General features: G+C 36.8%; 2 pseudogenes; one reads left to right on the plus strand and one right to left on the minus strand.

The window, feature by feature from the left end:
- The first annotated feature begins 481 nt into the window (after nt 1–481).
- On the plus strand, nt 482–16,055 carry LOC129884288 (transketolase-1, chloroplastic-like; annotated as a pseudogene).
- Nucleotides 16,056–22,824: 6,769 nt separating this feature from the next.
- On the minus strand, nt 22,825–22,944 carry LOC129888090 (5S ribosomal RNA; annotated as a pseudogene).
- Nucleotides 22,945–25,030: the final 2,086 nt, after the last annotated feature.

The raw sequence follows: 25,030 nt of genomic DNA on the forward strand, positions 1-25,030 counted from the left end.
TAAAAAGCTCTCCAAAAAAATAATAATCTCTAAGACACTTGTTTGCTGAAAAAATGAAGTTAGGACATATGAGCTGTGAGGTGATATGATCTACTCTTTCTTCTTTACCAACTGAATAAAGTTATAACTTAATTTCACACCATCTTTATCTTTTATAAAGTCAAAATATAGTTAAATCAATAATTTTTTCGTAATTTGATAGTTGAGGTGATCAGCAGCCACATGTCACTTCCACCCTTATAGTTGAGGTGATCAACAGCCACATGTCACTCCCACCCTTTTTCCCTCTTAGTTTGCATTTCTTCACACTATAATAAAACACACGCACAGTACTCTCTGCGTGTACCATGTTCTCCCTAGACCTGTTTACTCCACCGAAAATCTGAATTCAAACAAAACTTGAATAAGCAGCACATCACTTACATATTTATATATATCCATTCCTCCAACCTCCGCCCTTACGCTCTCAAATTAAACAGCAATGGCCATCTCTAATCTTATTGTAAAGTCATTTCCTCCTTTATTTCACCCAAAACTCACCGTCCAAGCAAATACATATGGTTACCATACCAACAAACTGGCCTTGAGGTCTAACTTCCAATGTCTAAAAACAAATAATATTAGTACTTCTCCACTTTTTCACCAACCTAGTCTTTTCAAAGATGAAGATTACAAGCTTTCCTGGCAGGAAAAAATTAAAAGAGCATACCCTTTTGAGATTTCCAATAAAAAATGGGATAATGATGTTGATGAAAAATTCCAATAACTGGTTGACAAGAGGTGTGTGGACAATGTGAGGATGTTGATAGTAAACTCAGTGCAACATGCAAAGGCAGGGCATGCTGGAATGGTGAAAGAAAGTCAAAAAGGGCTGCAAGAAAGTCTTCAAGGAGAAAAGTAAAAAGGAAAAAAGTAAAAGGTAGGAAGGGTAGGATTTACACGTTTTTGTTGGAAGGGTAGGTGTGTTTACGCCTTTTTAAAATAAAAATGTGTATACTCCATCCTTTTACGCGTTTTCATCTTCCTATAAATAAAGGGTCTTATGCCCTCATTTAATTCATTCAGAAAAGTGAGAGTAAAAATCGAAAGAGAGTTATACACCAAAATAAATATTGTAGTTTTGAGTGTCCTCTTTAGTAGTTGTTCCTTTTATAAGAGAGAAGTGTTTATTGTTGTTTTTTCCTTATACTTGAGAGTAGCGTACTCATATATTATTATAGTGAAATCCTTCTACACCGTGGTTTTTTTTCTCAATCTGTTTGAGAGGTTTCCACATAAAATTTGCGTGCCCAATTTTTTTATTTTATTTATTATCATATCATACTTTAGTTGTGGTGCTTCCTCCCTCCAACAGTGGTATCAGAGCCCTCGATTATTATATCTATTTTATACGAAGGTACTATCTGTGAATAATAACTTTTTGTGAATAGTAAAATTTGATGAAAAGTACTATTCACGTGAATAGTAAATTTTGATGATGATATATTTTATCATGATTGTTCAAAAAAATATTCAAAAATAATCTAGAAAGGTGTGAAGCAAATCAAAAAATCAAATACAAAAAAGTTTGACGTTGAGAAATTCAATGGGACTAATTTCTCATTGTAGAAAATGAAAATAATAGCGATTTTGAGAAAGGAAAATTGCTTAGCTGCAATTGAAGGAAGGCCCACAGACTTCACTGATGATAGAAAATGGAATAACATAGACAACAATGCAGTTGTTAATCTACACTTGGCACTAGCTGATCAAGTGTTATCTAATGTGGCTGAAAAACGGACTGCGAAGAAAATATGGGATACTCTTACGGATTTGTATGAGGCCAAGTCTTTGCATAATAAAATTTTCCTAAAAAGAAAATTGTATACTTTTTGAATGGCAGAGTCCATGTCAATTACTGAACACATCAATACTTTGAATACTCTATTTTCGCAACTTACACTAATGCATTGCAAAATAGAGGGGAATGAACGTGCGGAGCTTCTACTTCAAATTCTGCCTGACTCATATGATCAACTCATCATCAACTTGACGAATAATACAGACAGTCTAGTTTTTGATTAAATTGCAGCCGCTGTCTTAGAAGAAGAAAATCGGCGCAAAAATAAGGAAGACAGACAAGCAAGTTCACAGCAAGCTGAAACTTTGATGATGGTGAGAGGAAGACCAATAGAACGTGGCCCCAGTGGGAGTCACAATTATGGTATATCTCAATCAAGAAGTAAGAAGAATATCAAGTGTTATAACTATGGCACAAAGGGAACTTCAATAAAGATTGTCGGTTCAAGAAGAAGAGTGAACACCCTAAGCCATCAAATGCTCAAGGGATTGTTGCAAGTACCTTAGATGATGGAGATATTTTATGTAGTGAATCAATATCAAATAATGAAGGCAGAAAACATTTCACTGATGTCTAGATCATGGACACAGGAGCAACATATCACATGACTTCCCGAAAAGAATGGTTCCATCAATATAATACTATCTCAGGAGGGTCTGTCTTCGTGGAAGACAATCATGCTTTGAATGTTATTGGTATTGGTTCTATCAAAATAAAGATGTATGATGGCACGATACGCACCATCCAAGATGTATGACATGTAAAAGACTTGAGGAAGAATCTATTGTCTTTGGGATAATTAGATGATAATGGATGTTCATATAAGACTCATGATAGAGTTAGGAAAATATCCAAAGGAGCATTTATAGTGATGAAAGCAGAAAAACTTGCTGCAAATCTATATGTGCTTAAAGGTGAAACACACCAAGAAGTAAAAGCATCAACCGCGTCAGCAAGTTTATTTGAAGAATCAACAATGATATGTCATCGTAAACTTGGCCATATGTCAGAACGAGGTTTGAAGATTCTTGCTGAGCAAAAGCTTCTTCCAAGGCTCAAAAAGGTTTTACTACCCTTTTGTGAGCATTATGTTACCAGTAAGCAACATAGACTGAAGTTTAGCAGTTCTTCTGCAAAAAGCAAGAAAATATTAGATTTGGTCCACTCTGATGTCTAGCAAGCACCGGTGGAGTCCCTGGGAGGAGCGAAATATTTTATGTCATTTATGGACAATTACTCCTGGAGAAGTTGGTGTATCCAATAAAGAGAAAGACAAATGTTTTTCCTGGATTTCAAAGAGTTCAAAGTGTGGGTAGAACTTGAATCTGAGAAAATGATCAAGTGTTTGACGACAGATAACAGAGGAGAATACACTAGTGATGAATTTAATAATTTCTATAAATAAGAAGGTATTAAAAGACAGTTCACGGTGGCATCTACTTCATAATAAAATAGAGTAGCAGAGCAGATGAACAGAACCTTGTTGGAATGGACAAGAGCTATGTTGGCAACTGCAGGGTTGGAAAAACAATTTTGGGCAGAAGCAGTCAAAACCGCCTGTTATGTGATCAATCGATTACCATCAACCGCAATTAATCTGAAAATGCCAATGGAGATGTGGACAGGAAAACCAATTGATTATTCTCACTTACATATATTCAGAACTCCTTCTTATGTTATGTACAAAACCCAAGAAAACTCGAAGTTGGATCCGAAATCTAGGGAATGCATTTTCTTAGGGTATGCTGATGGAGTCAAGGGTATAGTTTGTGGGATCCCACTACCCGTAAGGTGATAATTAGCAGGGATGTTATATTTGTTGAAAATAACATACAAGCAAAAGAAGGAAGAACTTCAAAAGAAAACTCAGAGACTACTACAGTTGAAGTTCAAGAAATAAAAGAAGTTCTAGTTTCTTCTGAAGCAGCACCAGAGCACGAAGAACAAGAGCAAGCTGAGATTGAAACTCTACAAGTTCGACGGTCAACTGGATAGAGAAGAGAACCAGCTTGGAACTTAGATTATTCTATGGAGAGCTATGTTGCATACTGTCTATTAATAGAAGATGGAGAGCCTTCAACTTTTCACAAGGCTATAAAAGGCCAAGAATTATCTCTATGGATGGCAGCAATGCAAGAAGAAATTGAATCTCTTCATAAAAATAAAACATGGGATCTTTTTCAATTACCACAAGGAAGAAAGGCCATTATAAACAAATGAGTCTACAAGATCAAACGCAATAGTAATGATCAGGTGGAGAAGTATCGTGCAAGATTGGTGGTGAAAGAATTCGCTCAGAAAGAAGGTATAGACTTTAATAAGATATTTTCTCTGATGGTTCGACTCACAACAATTCGAGTGTTCCTGGCGATGTATGCTACATTTGACTTGTACTTGGAGCAGTTAGGTGTCAAAACTACATTTCTTCATCGAGAGCTTGAAGAAGAAATTTACATGCTCCAACCAGAAGGTTTTGAAGAACAAGGAAAAGAGAACTTGGTTTGTAGGTTCAACAAATCTCTATATGGTCTCAAACAGGCACCAAGGTATTGGTATAAGAGATTTGATTCCTTCATTATAGGCCTTGGATACAACAGACATAGTTCAGATCCTTTTGTTTCTTACAAGAGATTTGGTGATAACGATTTTGTTATTTTGCTGTTGTATGTTGATGACATGTTGGTAGCAGGCCCCAACAAAGATCGTCTCAAAAATTTAAAGGCATAGTTGTCTAGGGAGTTTGAAATAAAGGACTTGGGACCAGCAAACAAGATTCTAGGGATGCAAATTCACTGAGATAGAAATAATAGGAAGATTTGGCTTTCTCAAAATAACTACTTGAAACAAATCTTGAGATGCATCAAGATGCAAGACTGTAAGTCAATTTCTACCCCACTTCTTATTAATTTCAAGTTATCCTCAAGTATGAGTCCTAGCAATGAAACATAGGGGATGGAGATGTCTCTTGTACCGTATGCATCAGCAGTGGAAAGTTTAATGTTCGCCATGGTATGTACAAGACCTGACATTGCAGAAGCAGTGGGAGTGGTTAGTCGATACATGGCTAATCCTGGTAGAGAGCATTGGAATACTGTTAAGAGGATCCTAAGATATATCAAGGGTACCTCAGATGTTGCAATGTGTTATGGAGGATCAGACTTTACTATTAAAGGTTATGTTGATTCAGATTATGCAGGTGATCTTGATAAAAGTAAGTCCACCACAGGTTATGTGTTTACTCTTGCTAGAGAAGCTGTTAGCTGGGTTTCAAAACTGCAATCTATCATGGCTACATCTACGACGGAAGCAGAATATGTAGCAGTTACACAAGCTAGCAAAGAGGCAATATGAATGCAGATGTTACTAGAGGAGCTCGGGCATAAATAAGAGAAGGTTGCTCTATTTTGTGACAGTCAGAGAGCTTTGCATCTTGCAAAGAATCCAGCATTTCATTCAAGGACAAAGCACATACGAGTTCAGTATCACTTTGTTCGTGAGAAGGTGAAATAAGGCAGTGTAGATATTTAGAAAATTCATACTAATGATAACCTAGCAAATATGTTTACAAAGTCGATCAACAGTAATAAGTTTAAATTGTGTCGATCTTCTGTTGGCCTACCAGAAACGTAACATTGCAGTAATTTTGATTCTCAATTAAATCTTCAAGTGGGAGAATGAAAGAAAGTCAAAAAGGGCTGCAAGAAAAGTTTTCAAGGAGAAAAGTAAAAAGGAAAAAAGTAAAAGATAGGAAGTGTAGGTGTGTTTGTATTTACACATTTTGGTAGGAAGGGTACGTGTGTTTACGCGTTTTTAAAATGAAAATGTGTATACTTCATCCTTTTACGTGTTTTCATCTTCCTATAAATAGAGGACCTCGTGCCCTCATTTAATTCATTCAGAAAAGTGAGAGTAAAAATAGAAAGAGAGTTATACACCAAGATAAATATTGTAGTTTTGAGTGTCCTCTTTAGTAGTTGTTCCGTTTATAATAGAGAAGTGTTTATTGTTGTTTTCTCCTTATACTTGAGAGCAGTGTACTCCCATATTATCATAGTGAAATCCTTCTACCCCATGATTTTTCCCCTCTATCTGTTTGAGGGTTTCCATGTAAAATTCTCGTGTCCAATTTAATTTTTTTATTTATTATCATATCATACTTTAGTTGTGGTGTTTCCTCCCCCAAAACAAATGGCTCTTGGGATGGCAGAGGTTGCATGTTTCTTGTATAGGCATGCCATGAGGTACAATCCAACAAGTCCTAAGTGGTTTAATAGAGATAGGTTTGTTTTGAGTGCTGGCCATGGGTGTCTTCTTCAGTATGTTTGCCTTCATCTTGCTCGTTTCCAATCTTTTCAGGTATATACAATTCATTAATGTTAGGTGAATATTTCTGAAATTTATTTGTCTGTAACAAGAAAACTTCCATAGATAAGGGCTTAAACTAGGACCTGTAACCTGTAGGGAAATCCCATAATATAACCAAGGGGCGGAGCAAGGGAGAGGACAAGGGATTCATCCAACCTCTCTTCAGCGAAAAATTACATTATTTATATGTGGTTAAAATTATTATATATAAACAATTCATATGTTTACTTCTTCATACCCTTGCTGACTCCACCACAACATATAATTATACAGAGTGATCTCAATTTTATCACTTGCCATGTGAGTAGATGGCTGGTCTACCAAAATTTTGATAATGTAAAGTAATACCCCTAATTCCAATAGGACATGAAATTTATAAATCACACGCACCAAAAGAACATATAAGCTAAGTACAAATCTAGATAAATAGACTAGCAAGTGGACGAGTTATGTTTGGGATTAGTATAATTCAACACCAGAACAGGGCCCCCTGTGACATTTTAGATCATTTCGTATGAAATTAGGCTTAATTTAAATCTTTAATATTGAAGTAATACTTTGTTCATGCGAGGTTTACCTTCTTCTTTTCTCTTTTGTTGTCATCTGATAAATAGTTCAAAGGAGCCGTTAGGGGAAACGGAGAGATGTTTCTGTAAAACATTTTCTTTTTCTTACATACATAGACGGTTTGATTGTAACTATCACTTGGATTCAAGTGTTCTGCTTTGTACATGTAAATAGTTTTCGTCAGAATTTCAAGTGAATTATTGTGTCATTCAGATTGAAGACCTTAAACGCCTATGTAAGCTTGAAAGCCGGACACCTGGGCATCTAGAGAATATAGTGACACAAGGCATCGAAGTCACAACCGGTATAGCTAAATGCCAGTTTACTTTCATCCTTTTTATTTTCCGGACACCTGATGACAGTGTTAGAGCTATATTTTCAATTTCCATGATCATAATTTTGTCTCACAATTAAAGAATGCACGAAAAATCCCTTTTCCGGAACTCATATTAAAAAAAACCTTGTCAACTGTGGCTAGTGCTGGCAAAATAGATAAAAATTTAAAGTATCTGCCCAAGCTGTCCTCCAGTAACAATCAGATGGGTAACTGATATTAAAAGCTGGTCAAATAAAGATAAAGGCAATACAACCCTTCGAAAATATGGGTACTTTATGGGTAAATAGTGGACTCACAGGGCGACTTCTATGCTGACTGATTTAAATGAATGATCTGTCATTACTTTGGTTAAATATCATGTCGTACAATTATACGATCTTAGCTTCAATCAAAGGTTAAAATTGTAGATGGCAACTAACTTTGTTAACTATGAAAATTAAGTGCATATTTGATCCGTCTCGCCCACTTGCAAGAACTAACTGAGGCTTTAACACAGAGCAATACCACTGAACTAAAAGTCTCTTAGATAATAAGGAACATTTGTTGAAAGTTCTATATATATCCCTACATAATTTGACATGAATTGTATCGGATTTTTCTTTGTAGGATACGACAATATTATTATTTTCTCAGGAAACTTGATCAGCAATGGTATAATGAGTTCCCAGTTTTTGTGTTACACTGCAGGCCCTTTGGGACAAGGTGTTGCGAATGCGGTTGGTCTTGCTTTAGCAGAAGCTAAATTAGGTGCTAGATATAATAAGCCTGATGTTGCTGCTGTTGATCACAGAAAGTAAATAGGCTGCTTATCCTCTTTATTTTGTGGATAAACCAAACACCATTTCACTTAACTAAATATTTTTCAGGTGTTGTATCATGGGCCATGGTTGTTCTATGGAAGGCATATCAAACGAGGCTTCATCCCTAGCTGCACATTGGAAGCTGCACAAGCTTACGTTGATATATGATGATAACTATAATACTATAGATGGTAGCACTAATCTTGCACTTTCAGAAGACATATGGGTGAAAGCAAGTCAAAACTGTACTAAGTCAAAAAAGGATAAGGCAAAAGAAAGGAAAAATTATACACGTTTGTCAAAAAGTAAAAGCAAAAGGAAGAAAAAGAAACATACGCGTTTCCTTTGAAAAGCAGCAATTTACGCTGCAACTTTTGACAAAAGAAAAGGAAACGTGTACCGTACGCATTTTCTTCTCTTATAAATAGAGGGCATTCTGCCCTCATTTATATCATCCCAGAAAGACAGAGTAAGAATACAAAGAGAGTTATACACCAAGATAAATTTTGTAGTCTTGAGTGTCCTAGTCTAGTAGTTGTTCCTTTTACAAGAGAGAAGTGTTAATTATTATTTTCTCCTGTATTTGAGAGCAGTGTACTCCATATTTTAATAGTGAGATCCTTCTACCCCGTGGGTTTTCCTCTTTATCAGTTAGAGGAATTTTCACGTAAAATTCTCGTGTCCAATTTATTTTCATATTAATTATCATATCAAACTTTAATTGTGGTGCTTCCTCCCCTCAACTATGGTATCAGAGCCCTCGGTTATTCTTTATGTTTTATGCTAAGGTACTATTTATGAATAGTAAATTTCGATGATTGTACAATTTGTAACGATTATTGGCAAAAATATTCAGAAATGATCTAGAAGGGTGTGAAGCAAATAACAATGTCGAGTACAACAATGTTTGATATTGAAAAATTCAATGTGACTAATTTCTCATTGTGGAAAATAAAAATAAAAATGATATTGAGAAAGGATAATTACTTAGCTGCAATTAAAGGCAGACCCACAAATTTTACTGATGATAGCAAGTGGAATGACATAGACAACAACACAGTTGCTGATCTACACTTGGCACTAGCTGATCAAGTGTTGTATAGTGTGGTTGAAAAGCGGACGGCGAAGGAAATATAGAATACTCTTACGGGATTGTATGAGGCCAAGTCTTTGCATAATAAAATCTTCTTAAAAAGAAGATTGTATAATCTTCGAATGGCAGAATCCATATCGATTACTAAGCACATCAATACTTTGAATACTTTATTTTCGCAACTTACAATAATGGGTTACAAAATAGAGGGGACTGAACGTGCGGAGCTTCTACTTCAAAGTCTGCCTGACTCATATGATCAACTCATCATCAACCTGACGAACAATATAGACAGTCTAGTTTTTGATGAAATTACAGCTGCTGTCTTAGAAGAAGAAAATCGGCCTAAAAATAAAGAAGACAGACAAGCAAGTTCGCAGCAAGCTGAAGCTTTGTTGATTGTGAGAGGAAGACCAACAGAACGTGGCCCTAGTGGGAGTCACAATCATGGTAGAACTCAATCAAGAAGTAAGAAGAATATCAAGTGCTACAACTATAGCAAGAAAGGGCACTTCAAGAAAGATTGTCGGTTCAAGAAGAAGAGTGAACACCCTGAGCCATCAAATGCTCAAGGGAATGTTGCATATACCTCGGATGATGGTGATATTTTATCTAGTGAAACAATATCAAATAATGAAGGCAGAAAACATTTCACTGATGTTTGGATCATGGACACAGGAGCAATGTGGAACATGACTTCCTGAAGAGAATAGTTCCATTAATATAATCCTATATTAAGAGGGTCTGTGTTCATGGAAAATAATCATGCTTTGGATGTTATTGGTATTTGATCCATCAAAATAAAGATGTATGATGGCACGGTACGCACCATCTAGGAGGTACGACATGTAAAAGACTTGAAGAAGAATTTATTGTCTTTAGGACAACTAGATGATAATGGATGTTCATATAAGACTCATGGTGTAGTCATCAGAATATCCAAAAGAGCGCTTGTAGTGATGAAAGAGGAAAAGCTTGCTGCAAATCTATGTGTTTAAAGGTGAAACACACCAAGTAGGAGAAGCATGAACCGCGTCAGCAAGTTCATTTGAAGAATCAACGATGATGTGGCATCGTAAACTTAGCCATATATTGGAATGAGGCTTGAAGATTGTTGCTGAACAAAAGTTTCTTCCAGGACTCAAAAAGGTTACACTACCCTTTTGTGAGCATTGTGTTACCAGTAAGCAAAATAGAAAGTTCATCTGCTAAAAGCAAGGAAATACTAAATCTGGTCCACTCTGATGTCTGGCAAGCACCGGTGGAGTCCCTAGGAGGAGAAAAATATTTCATGTCATTTATCGACAATTACTCCAGGAGAAGTTGGGTGTATCTAATCAAGAGAAAGACAGATATTTTTTCAGTTTTCAAACAATTCAAAGCGCGGATGGAACTTGAATCTGAGAAAAAGATCAAGTATTTGAGAATAGATAATGGAGGAGAATACACTGGTTATGAATTTAATAACTTCTATAAACAAGAAGGTATTAAAAGACAGTTTACGGTGGAATATACTCCACAACAAAATAGAGTAGAAAAGCGGATGAACAGAACCTTGTTAGAACGGACAAGAGCTATGTTGGCAACTGTAGGGTTGGAAAAACCATTTTGGGCAGAAAAAGTCAAAACTGCCTGTTATGTGATCAATTAGTCACCATCAACCACAATTGATCTAGAAAAGCCAATGGAGATGTGGATAGGAAAACCAGTAGATTATTCTCGCTTACATATATTCGAAAGTCCTGCTTATGTTATGTACAACACCCAAGAAAAATCAAAGTTGGATCCAAAATACAGGGAATGCATTTTCTTAGGGTATGCTAATGGAGTCAAGGGGTATCGTTTGTGGGATTCAACATTCCGCAAGGTGGTAATCAGCAGGAATATTGTATTTATTGAAAATAAGATACAAGCAAAAGAAGGTCGCACTTCAAAAGAAAAATCAGAGACTACTACAGTTGAAGTTAAAAAAATAGAAGAAGTTCCAATTTCTTCTAAAGCAGCACTAGAGCACGAAGAACAAGAGCAAGCTGAGATCGAAACTCCATAAGTTTGACAGTCAACTAGGGGAGAAGATAACCAGCTTGGCACTGAGATTATTCTATCGAGAGAAATATTACATACTGTCTACTAATAGAATATGGAGAGCCTTCAACCTTTCACAAGGCTATGAAAGGCCAAGAATTATCTCTGTGGATGGCAGCAATGCAAGAAGAAATTGAAGCTCTTTATAAAAATAAAACATGGGATCTTATTCAATTATCACAAGGAAGGAAGGCCATTGGAAACAAATGGGTCTACAAGATCAAATGCAATGGTAATGATCAAGTGGAGAAGTATCGTGCAAGATTAGTGGTGAAAGGATTCGCTCAGAAAGAAGGTATAGACTTCAATGAGATATTTTGTCCGGTGGTTCGACTCACAATAATTTGAGTGGTCCTGGCGATGTGTGCTACATTTGACTTGTACTTGGAGCAGTTAGATGTCAAAATAGTATTTCTTCATGGAGAGCTTGAAGAAGAAATTTACATGCTCCAACCAGAAGGTTTTGAAGAACAGGGAAAAGAGAACTTAGTTTGCAGGTTGAGCAAATCTCTATATGGCCTTAAACAGGCGCCGAGGTGTTGGTATAAGAGATTTGATTCCTTTATTATAAGCCTTCGATACAACAGACATAGTTCAGATCCTTGTGTTTATTACAAGAGATTTGGTGATGGAAATTTTGTTATTTTGCTGTTGTATGTTGATGACATGTTGGTAGCAGGCCCCAACAAAGATCGTCTCAAAAATTTAAAGGCATAGTTGTCTAGGGAGTTTGAAATAAAGGACTTGGGACCAGCAAACAAGATTCTAGGGATGCAAATTCACTGAGATAGAAATAATAGGAAGATTTGGCTTTCTCAAAATAACTACTTGAAACAAATCTTGAGATGCATCAAGATGCAAGACTGTAAGTCAATTTCTACCCCACTTCTTATTAATTTCAAGTTATCCTCAAGTATGAGTCCTAGCAATGAAACATAGGGGATGGAGATGTCTCTTGTACCGTATGCATCAGCAGTGGAAAGTTTAATGTTCGCCATGGTATGTACAAGACCTGACATTGCACAAGCAGTGGGAGTGGTTAGTCGATACATGGCTAATCCTGGTAGAGAGCATTGGAATACTGTTAAGAGGATCCTAAGATATATCAAGGGTACCTCAGATGTTGCAATGTGTTATGGAGGATCAGACTTTACTATTAAAGGTTATGTTGATTCAGATTATGCAGGTGATCTTGATAAAAGTAAGTCCACCACAGGTTATGTGTTTACTCTTGCTAGAGAAGCTGTTAGCTGGGTTTCAAAACTGCAATCTATCATGGCTACATCTACGACGGAAGCAGAATATGTAGCAGTTACACAAGCTAGCAAAGAGGCAATATGAATGCAGATGTTACTAGAGGAGCTCGGGCATAAATAAGAGAAGGTTGCTCTATTTTGTGACAGTCAGAGAGCTTTGCATCTTGCAAAGAATCCAGCATTTCATTCAAGGACAAAGCACATACGAGTTCAGTATCACTTTGTCCGTGAGAAGGTGGAAGAAGGCAGTGTGGCTATTCAGAAAATTCACACCAATGACAACCTGGCAGATATATTTACGAAGCCGATCAACAGTAACAAGTTTATATGGTGTCGATCCTCTATTGGCCTAGCAGAAATGTAACATTACAGTAATTGGGTAGAAAGGATGATGTGAAGACTTAATTGATCCTCAATTAAATCTTCAAGTGGGAGAATGAAAGAAATTCAAAACTGTATAAGTCAAAATAGGATAAAGCAAAAGAAAGAAAAAATTGTACACGTTTGTCAAAAAGTAAAAGCAAAAGGAAGAAAAACAAACATACGTGTTTCCTTTGAAAAGCAGCAATTTACGCTGGTCAAATGGGTAACTGATATTAAAAGCTGGTCAAATAAAGATAAAGGCAATACAACCCTTCGAAAATATGGGTACTTGATGGGTAAATAGTGAACTCACAGGGCGACTTCTATGCTGACTGATTTAAATGGATGATCTGTCATTACTTTGGTTAAATATCGTGTCGTACAATTATACGATCTTAGCTTCAATCAAAGGTTAAAATTGTAGATGGCAACTAACTTTGTTAAGTATGAAAATTAAGTGCATATTTGATCCGTCTCGCCCACTTGAAAGAACTAACTGAGGCTTTAACAAAGAGCAATACCACTGAACTAAAAGTCTCTTAGATAACAAGGAACATTTGTTGAAAGTTCTATATAGATCCCTACATAATTTGACATGAATTGTATCGGATTTTTCTTTGTAGGATACGACAATATTATTGTTTTCTCAGGAAACTTGATCAGCAATGGTATAATGAGTTCCCAGTTTTTGTGTTACACTGCATGCCCTTTGGGACAAGGTGTTGTGAATATGGTTGGTCTTGCTTTAGCAGAAGCTAAATTAGGTGCTAGATATAATAAGCCTGATGTTGCTGTTGTTGATCACAGAAAGTAAATAGGCTGCTTATCCTTTTTATTTTGTGGACAAACCAAACACCATTTCAGTTAACTAAATATTTTTTAGGTGTTGTATCATGGGTGATGGCTGTTCTATGGAAGGCATATCAAACGAGGCTGCATCCCTAGCTGCACATTGGAAGTTGCACAAGCTTACGTTGATATATGACGATAACCATTATACTATAGATGGTAGCACTGATCTTGCACTTTCAGAAGACATATCGGTGAAAGAAAGTCAAAACTGTATTAAGTCAAAAAAGGATAAAGCAAAAGGAAGGAAAAATTATACACGTTTGTCAAAAAGTAAAAGCAAAAGGAAGAAAAAGAAACATATGCATTTCCTTTGAAAAGCAGCAATTTACGCTGCAACTTTTGACAGAAGAAAAGGAAATGTGTACCGTACGCGTTTTATTCTCTTATAAATAGAGGACATTCTGCCCTCATTTATATCATCCCAGAAAGAGAGAGTAAGAATACAAAGAGAGTTATACACCAAGATAAATTTTGTAGTCTTGAGTGTCCTGTTTAGTAGTTGTTCTTTTTACAAGAGAGAAGTATTAATTATTATTTTCTCCTTGTATTTGAGAGCAGTGTACTCCATATTTTAATAGTGAGATCCTTCTACCCCGTAGGTTTTCCTTTTTATCAGTTAGAGGATTTTTCACATAAAATTCTCGTGTCCAATTTATTTTCATATTAATTGTCATATCAAACTTTAGTTGTGGTGCTTCCTCCTCCAACAATCGGCACGATTTGAAGCTCTAGGATGGAACACTATCACTATAGATAACTCGCAATAAAATTTAGATGCATTCAAGAATGCATTGATCTCTGCACATACTGAGACCGGAAAACCAACTTTCATCCAGGTATGCAGAGTCGGTATTGAGCCTAGAACACAATAGATACATCAAACGTCTATATTCTTCTGGATAAGTTGTAGACTACCTTCCAAGTTTCCAAATATTCCTGGTGTGGTTATGCACTGCCTACCGAACTTTCTATTTTCAGGTGAAAACGACAATAGGGAAATTGTCAAAAAAGGAAGGAACATCAAAGGCTCACCATGGAACCTTTGATGATGATGATGTAAAGAAAATGAAACAGAAAGTTAAATGGGATGATAGAGAACCTTTCCATGTCATTCCTATGGTTTACAGGTAATAATTTTTATGCACCGTATAATTATAGACAAGAACAATTGTGTTGTAAGATAGTAGGTGCATTTGTTATCAGGGAAATGCAAGCACAAACAGATCTTGGTGGAAAGTTGAAGCAGGAGTGGCACGCTAAACTTTATTATTACCAAAACAAATACCCTGAGGTAGCAGCAGAATTCAAGCTGCTTCTTGCTGATGGAAAATTCATTACCGGTAACTATACATCCATCTAGTTTTATATCTTATGGAAACCAATTCATCTGAAAGGGTTTTTGGTTGAATTCTAAAGAAGATAAATACATATTCTATTAAGAAGGAAATATATACCTGTAGGTCAGCTTGTATATCAACGAAATAGGGATAAGTTACCAGTCAAACTCTTGCTTCTCATTGAATGGTCCAATGTTATGAGTAATTTCAAGAACTTGGACACAAGTTATATGTTTGTGTTACATATTTGTATCCCTTTGTTAGGATTGAGAACTCAGGTAATGTGGAATTTTGCCAAATAATGTTATAATGACAATAGTAAAGACAATAGTAAGTTGATAATAACAAAAGTAAAGCAAATAAAGAAGACACAAATTTATGTGGTTCGGTCGGTGTGACCTAGTCTACATGCAGATAGAAAGATTTTACTATGTCAACAAGAGTACAAAATTAGAGTAAATATTGTAATTAATCCCTAATACCCCAAGAAAATAACCTCACAGGATCACTCCAAAGAAAGAGTTCACACAAGTTTTTTCCAACACTAATTCTCTTACAAAATAACTCTTAATGGAAAGACAAGGAAAGAAAAGAATGAAATGTTTTCTTATGCTTCAAGATGTATTTCAACTAATGGTCAACTTTCCTATTTATAGAGGGGAAAAATAGGTTACTTGATGTCATAGATGATATCATTCGAAGATACAAAAATTCAACATTTTAATGTGAATATATCAAGTATTGTGGCTACTAAATCTTTGACATTTATGATTGTCAAATGTGAACCTTATCAAGTATTGTAGTTGCCAAATCTTTGACAAATATGATTGCCACATTTAAATATTTATGGCTTCCAAATCTTTGACAAACAAAGGCCACATTACAAATCTCCACCTTGGCCTAAGTTTGGAAAATATAGTAAATTTGCTCCATCCTCTCCGAAAAAGCCAATATGGGATAAATTATTCTTGATAAACGTCAATCAAATTCAAGCAGAGCTTGAACTTGCTGACTGGAAGAGACTTTGTGAACATGTCAGCATGGTTGTCTCTAGTGTTAATATTTTGAATAGAGACCTTTCCTTCAGCAATGGTTTCCCGGACGAAGTGATACTTGATATCAATATGCTTCCTCCTCTCATGATACATGATCTTTACTAAAGTGAATGGCACTTTGACTATTATGGAAAATAATAATACCACCTTGGTGTAAGCTGAGCTCAGCAAATAGACCCTTCAACCATAAGTATTATTTAATCACCTCGATCACCGCCATATATTCTGCTTCGGCAGTAGATAAAGCTACTACATGTTGTAATGTAGCTTTCCAGCTGATAGCACAACCACCAATACAAAAAACCTAGCTTGTAGTGATCTTCTTTTTATCAAGATCACCTGCATAATCAAATTCTACAAAAACAACCCAAGGTGTTAGCATTTCTCCCAAACTCCAAACCTATGTTTGAAGTGCCTCACAAGTATCTGAGGATCCATTTCACAGCCTGCCAATGTGCTTTACTAGGGAAATCTATATTCCGAGTTACCACACTTACTGCTTGTGAAATGTCTAGACGTGTACACACCATTGCATACATAATACTGCCAACTGCACTAGAAAATGGTACCTGTGCCATATACATCTCTTCTTCCTCTGTCTGTGATGATTAAGCAGCTGATAACTTAAAATGAGCCGCAAGAGGAGTACTAACTAGTTTAGCATCTTTCATGCCAAACCTCTCCAAGACCTTCTCCAAGTACTTCTTCTGGGTCAGGAATAGCTTGTTGGATCCTCGATCTCTTTTGATCTCTATGCCAAGGATTTTCTTAGTTGCTCCCAACTCTTTCATTTCAAAATCACTTTTCAACTGAATTTTCAAAATGTGAAATTTTGTCAAATCCTTAGCAGCAATGAGCATGTTATCAATATATAACAATAAGTAAACAAATGAACCATCATTTAACTTTCAAAAGTAAACACAACTATCACGCATGCTCCTCGAATAACCATGACCCAACATAAAGGAATCAAACCTCTTGTATCATTGTCTTGGAGACTGCTTTAATCCATAAAAGGATTTCTTCAACAAACAAACATGATCTTCTTTTCCTTCAATTTCAAATCCTTCAGGTTGATGCATGTATATTCGTTTCTCAAGTTCGCCATGTAAGAAAAGTTGTCTTAACATCTAGTAGTTCTAATTCCAAAGCATATATGTCAACTATGGCTAGCAAGACACGAATAGATCTATGTTTAACAATAGGTGACAAAATATCATTAAAATCAATTCCTTGTAGCTGATTATAGCCCTTTGCAACTAATCGTGCCTTATACTTTGCATCTTCAACCCCTGGAATTCCATTATTGTTCTTGAAGATCCATTTGCAACCAATAATTGTCTTTTCTGACAACGGCTTCACAAGAGACCAAGTATTATTCTTGTGGAGAGATTCAATTTCTTTATTCCTTGCAATCAGCCACTTGGCTGAATCAACACTAGAAACTACTTCTGAATAATTTGATGGTTTTCCAATTTCTTCAGTTTCCTGTGCAACTGAAAAAGAAAATGGAACATAATCTCCATACCTTTCCAATTTTGAATTTTTCTCCTTGGTCTATGTATAGCTATAGAAAACTCCTTTGGTTTAACTTCAGAAGTCACAACTTCTAGCTCAGCTTCTGAAGTTTCAACTGTATTTTGCACCAAAGTTGATGAACTTGGCTTAGAAGGAATGCCAATTTCAACCTCCATCTGCTCATGTATACCCTGCTCTGTATTTGTGTTATAATAATTTAAAGACTCTTTTCTAGGGTTTAACATAGATTCATCTGTTATACCCCACACTTTTAAACTTGAAATGTCTTATAAGTTCCTTAGACATTATCATGTGATACGGATATGCTACGACACTATCAAACGACTCTAAGGAAGGGAGAACGTGATACCCCATAGTAGAGAAGGTTGGAAATAGAGTCATAAAAATCCAAAAGGAATTGGAGGACAAGTGATGAGTCATAGGAATCAAATTATCTAGGTAAGCTACTAACTTAGAAGTATTACATACTTGAGCTACTTGAGGATATACCAAGCTTACATAGCACGGATTACATAGGCTCCTAAAATGAGATGAGATTACGAACCCACAAGGAAGGGGAAAGGATGACACGTGGCAGCCAATGGAGAAGTGACACATGGCATCACCTCAAGCAAGCAGGTGACCCACCTTCTTGGGGGTGGGGCTGGACCCCACTGCCACATGGCAGCCCCTAAGTGGTTGCATAGTTACGGTGGTCCAATAAGGGTTGGACACGTGTCACCCTTAGAGAATGACACGTGTCACCTCCTAGACCACCCTACATATGTATGTATTGTGATTAAGAACTTCAGTTCTTAGCCAAAACTTCAGTAGATAAAGAAAAGGAAAAACGTGAAAGAGCAAAAAGAAAGGCAGCCATGGTTTTGAGAAATTAAAGGTAAGTTCTTCAATATTTCTTCGTGAATTAATTATCTACGGTGTTAATCAATCACATGGATATTTATATATGTATCTTACGATATCTACGGAGTTATGCCTTCAACTTTACACCTAGAAAAGTAAGAAAGAAGAGGAGAAAAACATTGGAGGGCAAGAAGAGGAGCTACGGGTTTAGGGGCTGCCAAGGTAAGCCTCCGAGTTTCGTTCTGTGAATTAATTATTTATGGTATCATGCGGTTATATAACTATGTTTAATAACAAGAAATTCCAATTTGGGGCAGCGAGGAAGTCATACAAACAGTCCACTCAATTTCAGCGCGTCTAGAGAAGTTCCGAGGCGCGTCTTGGCGAATTGTGGCCAATTTTGGGTAAGGTAAGGTTCCTTTTTACAATTTGATACTTATGGTGTTGTCATGGAGAATTTTCCACTCCCTATAGGCGGCTGGAAATGTGGAAATATCATAGGAACGTTTGACGTTCGAAACAAACTAAATTATAGTCGTTATAGTTGAATTGTCGTCGAAGTAAAGTGTTGTTCTTGTGAGGTGCTGCAGCAGGGGTGTGGTGTGTTGTTTGAGGGCCTAAATGTGTTCTAAAATGGGTAGGTTGCTTCTGGTTGAAGCCACACGACCCCTCATTTCATATAATTAAAGATTCTACAAAATAAAGGCTAGACACCCTATTTTGGTATGGTAGCTCCGAACGAATCGTTTGGAGATTATGTTGTATATTATTGATGTGAACTGCTTAAACATATGTTTCAGGTGGTTGTTGGTTGGATGTAGGTATTAGGAGTTGAATTGGAAATTCGTATAGGGCACATTATAGGGGATATGCTGCCCAATTTTTGTAAACTGTTTAACTAGTTAAGAAACTAGTCGAGAAAGCAAGCGAAGGGTTGAGTTCTATGAATACTTATGTGTATCCTAAGGTGCTGGAAAGACGAGGGTTGTTAATACTCGTATTGATTTTATGTTACTTAGGTTTAAAGGATGACAAGATGAATGGGATAAAGAGTAACTCATAAGAGGTATGTGAAGCCCTCTCTTGGCATGTTTTTTACATAGGTATGTAAAGCCTATCTTTTCTCTTCCATTTTGGCATGTCTTAGATGTAGGCTATGGATGATGAAAGCTTCAGGGCAACTTCACTCTTAGGTTCTGAATATGACTTCAGGACTCTTGATCACTTCTGGATGTTAAGACTTTTAAAGTAGTTAAACTCCTACTCCTCGAGTCTTCTGTATGACTGTATAACAATTGATTCGACTAAGCTCTTTTTGTAAAAGAAGAAAGGCTCTGAGACAACCAACGCTCGGACTTCTATAAGATATTTCATACTGGTATATGTCTAAGATTTCTAAAACTCCCTTTTACATAGTCCTTAGTGATATTTAGAGGGTATATGTCAGATACTTTCTGCCCTAATCTCCAGGGATGATTCACCTGACGACTTCATTGAGTCTCTGTTAATGCTTTAAACTGTGTTTTGTTTCTCACTACTCTACTCGTGTATACTGTAACACTTTTTTCATCGCGCCCGGTCCAGGAATAGTAATCTTGCATAATTACACTGCATTATTCATCATGCCCTCACTAGAGAGACGGGTACGTATGTATATATATGATGATGTGATGATATATTGTAATAAGGAGGTGATGGTACTACATATATGATTCACCAGATCCCTGATAGGGCCGGCTATATTAAAAATTTGAGCATGCATGATTTTACTTTTCCAGGTACAGGTTTCTGATTATTTTTATACCGTGTCTAGTAGAGTCTTGGTTATCGATGTGTTACGTGCCACATCTATAAACAGGATATTACAGGACATTTAGGATGTTACCTTTCTTTTACATCTAAGATCGTGCTATAGATCTGAGTCATAAGAAAATTCCTTATATTAATCTTGGATCTTAACAGAAGGACGACATCAACTGAAGGAAGTAATTAACGATATGGGAAATTACGAAGCATGCAGGTAAGTAAAGTAAAGGCACGGGAGATATCCTTCGGGTAAGGTATTGAAGTAATATTGAAATGTAAAATTAAAACCTGAAAGGAAAGAAGACAGGAAGAGCAACAGATGCAGTTTGAAGTTGGACATACGAGGTAAGTCCATTACTTTCATACTATTGTTAATATTGAAAGCCCCGTGTTGTTGCGGTATGAGATGATATTGAAGGCCCTGTGCGGCTGTGATATGATATGAATATATATATATATATATATATATATATATATATATACATTGGCCCTATGAGGCATTGTTGGTATTCTCTGCGTGCAGGTTTGGGATAAGTAAGAAATATAGAGGAAACTCTGCCAAAATTTTCCTAGAACAAGAAAAAGGGAATAAAACATAGCTTTATAACATGTCTTGGAAATTGATACCGAGTACCCATATTATGCCAAATTAAAGCTATAAAAGGTACTCTTCATGTCGTCAATAAGGGATATCATTTTAACTCGAGGAAGTTTATTACGGAGAAACAAAAATCTGTCGGGGCAGTATAGTTCAGACCATAGTATCTCCAGCCGTAGTTGTGCTGTAGAAAAAAAGGAGAAGCTCAGGTTGAAAGGGAAGATGTCCAGTAATTGAGCTTCACTCATTTTCAAAGTACCAAGCCCCCAACTCCTAATAGTAAATTAGATAAGTTGTTCATAACTCGAGCATAAACTCAGAAGGAAACCAGGTAGGTTAAGGATTAAAAGAAGTATTGTGATGATTAAGAGATTCTAGTTTCATTCAACAATGGTTAGAAAATGGGTTACGATTACAGTTTATAGTTCTCCACCGACTAATTAGGGGGAGAGCTTCGAACAGAAGCACCTCAAAGAGATGTCAGGAATTGGATATAAGTATGAACAAAAAGGGGGAAATGTAAGTATGAATTTAAAGGAGGGTATATCAGTATGGGGATAAAGTGAGACTGCTAATAAGGTGCACTTGATAGATCTAACTAAGTTAAAAGCCTGTGTTGGGTACACAGTAAGGGAAAGGGGCACAAGGTACAAAGGAACGATGCGTGTACATAATGTCACCCCAAAAATAATGGAATTCTAAAGAGAGAAAGACGGCGAACTTAGGAAATAAATGGCACAACTTCCATTCATCCTAAGAAACAAAGGATATAGGTTGGGAAAGCCACTACTCCAAGAGAACCTTGGACAATGAATGTCGGAATACAAATGTTGCTTAGTTAAAAGAAAATTTAGAATGGCTACAAGTGTATATTAACTTTTATAAAGATAAGTAGAATATGGCCTTGGGCGAGTTGTTCCATTGGTCCCATTACATAAGTACAGATTAATAGAGGAGATCTCGCACTATGTATGGAGAGGTTTCATTCGCTTTGTGATTTAGCCAAGGTTCCGTACATGGATAATCAGGTTATAAAATGTATGGGAAAACGGGGACATGATGCAGTACTAAGTAGACTAGGGAAGGAAACCGGGCGAATTTGAGACTGGACCTAGAGAGATAGAGCAAGGTATAAGCAGGTAAAAGTATAAGTACCCTCTAAAGGGGGGAAGCAAGTGAGAGAACTGCAAGGTTAAAATGAAGGCAATTGATGGGGCAACATGCTTGAGATGGATGTTTAAACGACAATAAGATCCCTTGCTGAACTAAGTTAGAAAGGTCTGGAAGCCACCAATAATTGGATAGAAGTCAGAATGGTATGTAAGACAGCGTTAAGAAGTTTGGATGAGACCCTGAATGATATAACACTAGAAGGTGGGTACGTATAAAAGCAAAAGAATATACCAATGAAAGGATATCAGATAACTTAAGGGACACTACGAAGGAAAATGACAGCATGCTAGATCAAAAAACACATGTTGGCTGTAGAGTTGGTCGCAAATGATATTTCGATAGATAAATAACCAAGGAAAAGAAAGAGAAAGACTCCTATGATAGGAGATAAGATGAGCAAGGAGTAAATAAGGAAATAGGAAGAAGTGCGATAAGGTATTTCTTGCACTCTCTCATATTCTCGTAAAGGTAAAGAATGATATGAGAAGGTTTCAAGAAGGTTACAAGCAGGGGTAAGGAAAAATTGTGAAATAGTTTAAATAAGACGGACAGGACTAGCTAGTTACTACAGGATTGGCAATCTTATATGTCAAATTCCTTTAAAACTATGTCAGCTAATGATAGATAGAACTCAAAGTGGCTCTAAAGGTCACTATATGAACGAACTTTAGTGATACTCAGTAGCCCACCCTAATGAATGGGTGCATACAAAAAGGGGTGAATACAATAGGAGAAGTTAAATCAAAATGACAAAAAAAGGGGGACATGGTCATAGTGGAACTAAAGATCTACCCCTATACTGGTTGTAAGTTAACAGCGGAAAGGGCAAGGCAACACATAAAGACTAGTGAGACAACGCTAAGATAAATCTTGGGCTAAGTTGAGTGCCCCGCACATTATTGCAAGGATTACCACGAAACGCGACATGAGAACTTTCCAAGAAGGTCACCCATCCCAGTATTACTCTCGCCCAAGCACGCTTAACTTCTAAATTCTGATGGAACTTAATGCATTAGTGCTGGTATGATCACGCGAGATGGAAGAATCTGAACTAGCGGCAGGGAAATGATATGAGATTATGTACCCAGAGTATTATAAGATACATTAAGGCAATTATAACAAGGGCTTAAGCAAAAAAAGCAGGATTAGTTGATTACCAACTGATGGCGCACTTGAATACCATAGTTCTTCAACATAGTACCAGTTAATGATAGGCAGACAACAGAATGGCTATATGGGCCAGTGGGCGAGGGAATTTTGACACCACTTGGCAGCCAACTTTAAGGATTGAAAAGCAAAATCCAAAGAATGGAGTGCCAGTTAAAGTTTGGAAAAAAACAAACGAGAAGGACTATACGAGGCTAAGGATTCCCAAATTATCAACGTCATTACGCACCTATGCTATACTCTTCAAGAGTAGGGTTCTATACGAGTTATTGTGAGAAGGCTAACGAATCAGCCCATTTGCCTTTAAGCAAAACCACCTATGCAGCTGTAACTAGGTAAAGTTATAGGACAAGGAGGTAGTAAGGTTCCATAAGGCTTCCTCAGCTAATATCTCAGATAGAGGGACTTCAATTATAATTAATATCTTGAGATCAGTCCAAGAAGAGATCAAGAGCACAGACAGGTCTTAGTACCGCATTTTCCCTTGAGCTGTTAAACAGACTAAGCGCACTATTAGACGCTAGAAGATATGTCACAAGCTGGGAGATTAACTTTGAAGGTAGCTAGGATGATTATCCATCACTCATCGAGTTGCTTACCATAATAGCTACTACTTCAATATCCCAATGGCCTCGACATGATTGAGCAAGCTAAGGATTAGTAGCCCAGAGTCGAAGAAATAATATACAGATAATCAACATTGACATACAGAGTTTAAATTGATGATTGGATATTCATAATAGGGTCACCCAAAAAAAAAGAAACTTAACCCAACATACATTGGATCTTGTCAAGTTGCTCATAAGGTGGGAAAAGTTGTCGGTGAGTTGAGCTTACCACCTGATTGGAAAAGTATACGCCCAGTCTATTGGATAAGGATGTTTTACAAAGGTACTAGTGAGCCACCCAGAGTATGTTCCATAGATGATGTCCAGAAAATGGAATCCTGCGAGGAACAACCTATCGCCATCTTAAATTGGCAAACTAGAAGATTGTAGACTATAGACGTTCCTTCCATCAAGATACTGTGGAAAAACCAAAACCAAAAAGAGAATGACCGGGAAAGTTGAATAGAACATGAAACACAAGTATTATCACCTATTCCCGATGTCTGAAGGTAAACCCAACTCCTGAAACTCGTATATTAAGTACTTGGATAGAAGTATGTGTTATGGAAATAGTAAAGAATATCCCTATGATTTGTATAAGGTGCTAAGGGAAGTTTTGTTTAACATTTGGGGACGAATGTTCTAAAGGGGGGAAGGATGTTACACCCCAAACTTTTAAACTCAGAATGTCTTATAAGTTCCTTAGACATTATCAAGTGAGTCGTATACGCTATGACACTATTAAACGACTCTATGGAAGGGAGAACGTGATACCTCATAGTAGAAAAGGTTGGAAATAGAGTCATAAGAATCCAAAAGGAATTGGAGGCCAAGTGATGAGTCGTAGGAATCGACTTACCTATGTAAGATACTAACTTAGAAGTATTACATACGTGAGCTACTTGAGGACATACTAAGCTTACATAGCACGGATTACATAGGCTCCTAAAATAGGACGAGATTACAAACCCACGAAGAAGGAAAAAAGATAACACATTGTAGCCAATGGAGGAGTGACACATGGCAGCACCTCAAGCAAGCAAGTGACCCACCTACTTGGGGTCAAGTAGGTGACCCACCTGCTTGGGGGTGGGGGTGGACCCCACTGCCATGTGGCAGCCCCTAAGTGGTTGTATAGTTACGATGGTCTAATAAGGGTTGAAAATTTGTCACCCTTAGAGGATGACACGTGTCAGCTCCTAAACCACCCTACATATATATGTATTTTGACTAATAAATTCATTTCTTAGCCAAAACTTTATAAGACAAAGAAAAGGAAAAATGTGAAAGAGCAAAAAGAAAGGCAGTCATGGTTTTGACAAATTAAAGGTAAGTTCTTCAATTTT

Source organism: Solanum dulcamara, chromosome 4, assembly GCF_947179165.1.
Source record: "Solanum dulcamara chromosome 4, daSolDulc1.2, whole genome shotgun sequence".
In the NCBI taxonomy this organism is placed as follows: Eukaryota; Viridiplantae; Streptophyta; class Magnoliopsida; order Solanales; family Solanaceae; genus Solanum; species Solanum dulcamara.